The following is a 9,116-nucleotide window of genomic DNA, read 5'->3' on the forward strand; positions in this document are numbered from 1 at the left end:
GCCTGTCCAAACTGGACATCATACAGACCTGTCCAAACTGTACATCAGACAGACCTGTCCAAACTGTACATCAGACAGACCTGTCCAAACAGGACATCAGACAGACCTGTCCAAACTGTACATGATACATCATACAGACCTGTCCAAACTGGACATCAGACAGACCTGTCCAAACTGAACATCAGACAGACCTGTCCAAACTGAACATCAGACAGACCTGTCCAAACTGTACATCATACAGACCTGTCCAAACTGTACATCAGACATCAGACAGACCTGTCCAAACTGAACATCAGACAGACCTGTCCAAACTGAACATCAGACAGACCTGTCCAAACTGTACATCAGACAGACCTGTCCAAACTGAACATCAGACAGACCTGTCCAAACTGGACATCATACAGACCTGTCCAAACTGAACATCAGACAGACCTGTCCAAACTGAACATCAGACAGACCTGTCCAAACTGTACATCAGACAGACCTGTCCAAACTGAACATCAGACAGACCTGTCCATACTGGACATCAGACAGACCTGTCCAAACTTTACATCAGACAGACCTGTCCAAACTGTACATCAGACAGACCTGTCCAAACTGAACATCAGACAGACCTGTCCAAACTGTACATCAGACAGACCTGTCCAAACTGGACATCAGACAGACCTGTCCAAACTCTACATCAGACAGACCTGTCCAAACTGTACATCATACAGACCTGTCCAAACTGAACGTCAGACATACCTGTCCAAACTGTACACCATACAGACCTGTCCAAACTGAACATCAGACAGACCTGTCCAAACTGTACATCAGACAGACCTGTCCAAACTGTACATCACACAGACCTGTCCAAACTGTACATCACACAGACCTGTCCAAACTGAACATCAGACAGACCTGTCCAAACTGGACATCATACAGACCTGTCCAAACTGTACATGATACATCATACAGACCTGTCCAAACTGGACATCAGACAGACCTGTCCAAACTGAACATCAGACAGACCTGTCCAAACTGAACATCAGACAGACCTGTCCAAACTGTACATCATACAGACCTGTCCAAACTGTACATCAGACATCAGACAGACCTGTCCAAACTGAACATCAGACAGACTTGTCCAAACTGGACATCATACAGACCTGTCCAAACTGGACATCAACAGGCCTATCCAAACTGGACATCATACAGACCTGTCCAAACTGTACATCAGACAGACCTGTCCAAACTGTACATCAGACAGACCTGTCCAAACAGGACATCAGACAGACCTGTCCAAACTGTACATGATACATCATACAGACCTGTCCAAACTGGACATCAGACAGACCTGTCCAAACTGAACATCAGACAGACCTGTCCAAACTGAACATCAGACAGAACTGTCCAAACTGTACATCATACAGACCTGTCCAAACTGTACATCAGACATCAGACAGACCTGTCCAAACTGAACATCAGACAGACCTGTCCAAACTGAACATCAGACAGACCTGTCCAAACTGTACATCAGACAGACCTGTCCAAACTGAACATCAGACAGACCTGTCCAAACTGGACATCATACAGACCTGTCCAAACTGAACATCAGACAGACCTGTCCAAACTGAACATCAGACAGACCTGTCCAAACTGTACATCAGACAGACCTGTCCAAACTGAACATCAGACAGACCTGTCCAAACTGAACATCAGACAGACCTGTCCAAACTGTACATCATACAGACCTGTCCAAACTGTACATCAGACATCAGACAGACCTGTCCAAACTGAACATCAGACAGACCTGTCCAAACTGAACATCAGACATACCTGTCCAAACTGTACATCAGACATCAGACAGACTTGTCCAAACTGGACATCATACAGACCTGTCCAAACTGGACATCATACAGACCTGTCCAAACTGTACATCAGACAGACCTGTCCAAACTGTACATGATACATCAGACAGACCTGTCCAAACTGGACATACGACAGACCTGTCCAAACTGAACATCAGACAGACCCGTCCAAACTGAACATCAGACAGAGCTGTCCAAACTGTACATCATACAGACCTGTCCAAACTGTACATCAGACATCAGACAGACCTGTCCAAACTGAACATCAGACAGACCTGTCCAAACTGAACATGAGACAGACCTGTCCAAAATGTACATCAGACAGACCTTTCCAAACTGTACATCAGACAGACCTGTCCAAACTGACCATCAGACAGACCTGTCCAAACTGGATATCATACAAACCTGTCCAAACTGAACATCAGACAGACCTGTCCAAACTGAACATCAGACAGACCTGTCCAAACTGAACATCAGACAGACCTGTCCATACTGGACATCAGACAGACCTGTCCAAACTGTACATCAGACAGACCTGTCCAAACTGTACATCAGACATCAGACAGACCTGTCCAATCTGTACATCACAAAGACCTGTCCAAACTGTACATCATACAGACCTGTCCAAACTGAACGTCAGACCGACCTGTCCAAACTGTACACCATACAGACCTGTCCAAACTGAACATCAGACAGACCTTTCCAAACTGTACATCATACAGACCTGTCCAAACTGTACATCAGACATCAGACAGACCTGTCCAAACTGAACATCAGAGAGACCTGTCCAAACTGAACATCAGACAGACCTGTCCAAACTGTACATCAGACATCAGACAGACTTGTCCAAACTGGACATCATACAGACCTGTCCAAACTGGACATCAACAGGCCTGTCCAAACTGGACATCATACAGACCTGTCCAAACTGTACATCAGACAGACCTGTCCAAACTGTACATCAGACAGACCTGTCCAAACAGGACATCAGACAGACCTGTCCAAACTGTACATGATACATCATACAGACCTGTCCAAACTGGACATCAGACAGACCTGTCCAAACTGAACATCAGACAGACCTGTCCAAACTGAACATCAGACAGACCTGTCCAAACTGTACATCATACAGACCTGTCCAAACTGTACATCAGACATCAGACAGACCTGTCCAAACTGAACATCAGACAGACCTGTCCAAACTGAACATCAGACAGACCTGTCCAAACTGTACATCAGACAGACCTGTCCAAACTGAACATCAGACAGACCTGTCCAAACTGGACATCATACAGACCTGTCCAAACTGAACATCAGACAGACCTGTCCAAACTGAACATCAGACAGACCTGTCCAAACTGTACATCAGACAGACCTGTCCAAACTGAACATCAGACAGACCTGTCCATACTGGACATCAGACAGACCTGTCCAAACTTTACATCAGACAGACCTGTCCAAACTGAACATCAGACAGACCTGTCCAAACTGAACATCAGACAGACCTGTCCAAACTGTACATCAGACAGACCTGTCCAAACTGTACATCATACAGACCTGTCCAAACTGAACGTCAGACAGACCTGTCCAAACTGTACACCATACAGACCTGTCCAAACTGAACATCAGACAGACCTGTCCAAACTGTACATCAGACAGACCTGTCCAAACTGTACATCACACAGACCTGTCCAAACTGTACATCACACAGACCTGTCCAAACTGAACATCAGACAGACCTGTCCAAACTGGACATCATACAGACCTGTCCAAACTGCACATCAGAGAGACCTGTCCAGACTGAACATCAGACAGACCTGTCCAAACTGTACATCAGACGTCAGACAGACCTGTCCAAACTGAACACCAGACAGACCTGTCCAAACTGTACTTCAGACAGACCTGTCCAAACTGTACATCAGACAGACCTGTCCAAACAGGACATCAGACAGACCTGTCCAAACTGTACATGATACATCATACAGACCTGTCCAAACTGGACATCAGACAGACCTGTCCAAACTGAACATCAGACAGACCTGTCCAAACTGAACATCAGACAGACCTGTCCAAACTGTACATCATACAGACCTGTCCAAACTGTACATCAGACATCAGACAGACCTGTCCAAACTGAACATCAGACAGACTTGTCCAAACTGGACATCATACAGACCTGTCCAAACTGGACATCAACAGGCCTGTCCAAACTGGACATCATACAGACCTGTCCAAACTGTACATCAGACAGACCTGTCCAAACTGAACATCAGACAGACCTGTCCAAACTGAACATCAGACAGAACTGTCCAAACTGTACATCATACAGACCTGTCCAAACTGTACATCAGACATCAGACAGACCTGTCCAAACTGAACATCAGACAGACCTGTCCAAACTGAACATCAGACAGACCTGTCCAAACTGTACATCAGACAGACCTGTCCAAACTGAACATCAGACAGACCTGTCCAAACTGGACATCATACAGACCTGTCCAAACTGAACATCAGACAGACCTGTCCAAACTGAACATCAGACAGACCTGTCCAAACTGTACATCAGACAGACCTGTCCAAACTGAACATCAGACAGACCTGTCCATACTGGACATCAGACAGACCTGTCCAAACTTTACATCAGATAGACCTGGCCAAACTGTACATCAGACATCAGACAGACCTGTCCAAACTGAACATCAGACAGACCTGTCCAAACTGAACATCAGACAGACCTGTCCAAACTGTACATCAGACAGACCTGTCCAAACTGGACATCAGACAGACCTGTCCAAACTGTACATCAGACAGACCTGTCCAAACTGTACATCATACAGACCTGTCCAAACTGAACGTCAGACAGACCTGTCCAAACTGTACACCATACAGACCTGTCCAAACTGAACATCAGACAGACCTGTCCAAACTGTACATCAGACAGACCTGTCCAAACTGTACATCACACAGACCTGTCCAAACTGTACATCACACAGACCTGTTCAAACTGAACATCAGACAGACCTGTCCAAACTGGACATCATACAGACCTGTCCAAACTGCACATCAGAGAGACCTGTCCAGACTGAACATCAGACAGACCTGTCCAAACTGTACATCAGACGTCAGACAGACCTGTCCAAACTGAACACCAGACAGACCTGTCCAAACTGTACTTCAGACAGACCTGTCCAAACTGTACATCAGACAGACATGTCCAAACTGTACATCAGACAGACCTGTCCAAACAGGACATCAGACAGACCTGTCCAAACTGTACATGATACATCATACAGACCTGTCCAAACTGGACATCAGACAGACCTGTCCAAACTGAACATCAGACAGACCTGTCCAAACTGAACATCAGACAGACCTGTCCAAACTGTACATCATACAGACCTGTCCAAACTGTACATCAGACATCAGACAGACCTGTCCAAACTGAACATCAGACAGACCTGTCCAAACTGAACATCAGACAGACCTGTCCAAACTGTACATCAGACAGACCTGTCCAAACTGGACATCAGACAGACCTGTCCAAACTGTACATCAGACAGACCTGTCCAAACTGTACATCATACAGACCTGTCCAAACTGAACGTCAGACAGACCTGTCCAAACTGTACACCATACAGACCTGTCCAAACTGAACATCAGACAGACCTGTCCAAACTGTACATCAGACAGACCTGTCCAAACTGTACATCACACAGACCTGTCCAAACTGTACATCACACAGACCTGTCCAAACTGAACATCAGACAGACCTGTCCAAACTGGACATCATACAGACCTGTCCAAACTGCACATCAGAGAGACCTGTCCAGACTGAACATCAGACAGACCTGTCCAAACTGTACATCAGACGTCAGACAGACCTGTCCAAACTGAACACCAGACAGACCTGTCCAAACTGTACTTCAGACAGACCTGTCCAAACTGTACATCAGACAGACCTGTCCAAACAGGACATCAGACAGACCTGTCCAAACTGTACATGATACATCATACAGACCTGTCCAAACTGGACATCAGTCAGACCTGTCCAAACTGAACATCAGACAGACCTGTCCAAACTGAACATCAGACAGACCTGTCCAAACTGTACATCATACAGACCTGTCCAAACTGTACATCAGACATCAGACAGACCTGTCCAAACTGAACATCAGACAGACCTGTCCAAACTGAACATCAGACAGACCTGTCCAAACTGTACATCAGACAGACCTGTCCAAACTGGACATCAGACAGACCTGTCCAAACTGAACATCAGACAGACCTGTCCAAACTGAACATCAGACAGACCTGTCCAAACTGTACATCATACAGACCTGTCCAAACTGTACATCAGACATCAGACAGACCTGTCCAAACTGAACATCAGACAGACCTGTCCAAACTGAACATCAGACAGACCTGTCCAAACTGTACATCAGACAGACTGTCCAAACTGTACATCAGACAGACCTGTCCAACTGAACATCAGACAGACCTGTCCAACTGGACATCATACAGACCTGTCCAAACTGAACATCAGACAGACCTGTCCAAACTGAACATCAGATAGACCTGTCCAAACTGTACATCAGACAGACCTGTCCAAACTGAACATCAGACAGACCTGTCCATACTGGACATCAGACAGACCTGTCCAAACTTTACATCAGATAGAACTGGCCAAACTGTACATCAGACATCAGACAGACCTGTCCAAACTGAACATCAGACAGACCTGTCCAAACTGAACATCAGACAGACCTGTCCAAACTGTACATCAGACAGACCTGTCCAAACTGGACATCAGACAGACCTGTCCAAACTGGACATCAGACAGACCTGTCCAAACTGTACATCAGACGTCAGACAGACCTGTCCAAACTGAACACCAGACAGACCTGTCCAAACTGAACACCAGACAGACCTGTCCAAACTGTACATCAGACAGACCTGTCCAAACAGGACATCAGACAGAACTGTCCAAACTGTACATGATACATCATACAGACCTGTCCAAACTGGACATCAGTCAGACCTGTCCAAACTGAACATCAGACAGACCTGTCCAAACTGAACATCAGACAGACCTGTCCAAACTGTACATCATACAGACCTGTCCAAACTGTACATCAGACATCAGACAGACCTGTCCAAACTGAACATCAGACAGACCTGTCCAAACTGAACATCAGACAGACCTGTCCAGACTGTACATCAGACAGACCTGTCCAAACTGGACATCAGACAGACCTGTCCAAACTGAACATCAGACAGACCTGTCCAAACTGAACATCAGACAGACCTGTCCAAACTGTACATCATACAGACCTGTCCAAACTGTACATCAGACATCAGACAGACCTGTCCAAACTGAACATCAGACAGACCTGTCCAAACTGAACATCAGACAGACCTGTCCAAACTGTACATCAGACAGACCTGTCCAAACTGTACATCAGACAGACCTGTACAAACTGAACATCAGACAGACCTGTCCAAACTGGACATCATACAGACCTGTCCAAACTGAACATCAGACAGACCTGTCCAAACTGAACATCAGATAGACAAGTCCAAACTGAACATCAGACAGACCTGTCCAAACTGTACATCACACAGACCTGTCCAAACTGTACATCAGACATCAGACAGACCTGTCCAAACTGAACATCAGACAGACCTGTCCAAACTGAACATCAGACAGACCTGTCCAAACTGAACATCAGACAAACCTGTCTAAACTGTACATCAGACAGACCTGTCCAAACTGAACATCAGACAGACCTGTCCAAACTGGACATCATACAGACCTGTCCAAACTGAACATCAGACAGACCTGTCCAAACTGAACATCAGATAGACCTGTCCAAACTGTACATCAGACAGACCTGTCCAAACTGTAAATCAGACAGACCTGTCCAAACTGTACATCACACAGACCTGTCCAAACTGTACATCACACAGACCTGTCCTATCTGAACATCAGACAGACCTGTCCAAACTGGACATCATACAGACCTGTCCAAACTGCACATCAGACAGACCTGTCCAGACTGAACATCAGACAGACCTGTCCAAACTGTACATCAGACGTCAGACAGACCTGTCCAAACTGAACACCAGACAGACCTGTCCAAACTGTACATCAGACAGACCTGTCCAAACTGTACATCAGACAGACCTGTCCAAACAGGACATCAGACAGACCTGTCCAAACTGTACATGATACATCATACAGACCTGTCCAAACTGAACATCAGACAGACCTGTCCAAACTGAACATCAGACAGACCTGTCCAAACTGTACATCATACAGACCTGTCCAAACTGTACATCAGACATCAGACAGACCTGTCCAAACTGAACATCAGACAGACCTGTCCAAACTGAACATCAGACAGACCTGTCCAAACTGTACATCAGACAGACCTGTCCAAACTGGACATCAGACAGACCTGTCCAAACTGAACATCAGACAGACCTGTCCAAACTGAACATCAGACAGACCTGTCCAAACTGAACATCATACAGACCTGTCCAAACTGAACATCAGACAGACCTGTCCAAACTGAACATCAGACAGACCTGTCCAAACTGAACATCAGACAGACCTGTCCAAACTGTACATCAGACAGACCTGTCCAAACTGAACATCAGACAGACCTGTCCAAACTGAACATCATACAGACCTGTCCAAACTGGACATCAGACAGACCTGTCCAAACTGTACATCAGACAGACCTGTCCAAACTGAACATCAGACAGACCTGTCCAAACTGTACATCAGACAGACCTGTCCAAACTGAACATCAGACAGACCTGTCCAAACTGTACATCAGACAGACCTGTCCAAACTGGACATCAGACAGACCTGTCCAAACTGAACATCAGACAGACCTGTCCAAACTGAACGTCAGACAGACCTGTCCAAACTTTACATCAGATATACCTGGCCAAACTGTACATCAGACATGAGACAAACCTGTCCAAACTGGACATCATACAGACCTGTCCAAACTGCACATCAGACAGACCTGTCCAGACTGAACATCAGACAGACCTGTCCAAACTGTACATCAGACGTCAGACAGACCTGTCCAAACTGAACACCAGACAGACCTGTCCAAACTGTACATCAGACAGACCTGTCCAAACTGTACATCAGACAGACCTGTCCAAACAGGACATCAGACAGACCGGTCCAAACTGTACATGATACATCATACGACCTGTCCAAACTGAACATCAGACAGACCTGTCCAA

This window comes from Salmo trutta, unplaced genomic scaffold, assembly GCF_901001165.1.
Source record: "Salmo trutta unplaced genomic scaffold, fSalTru1.1, whole genome shotgun sequence".
NCBI lineage: Eukaryota > Metazoa > Chordata > Actinopteri > Salmoniformes > Salmonidae > Salmo > Salmo trutta.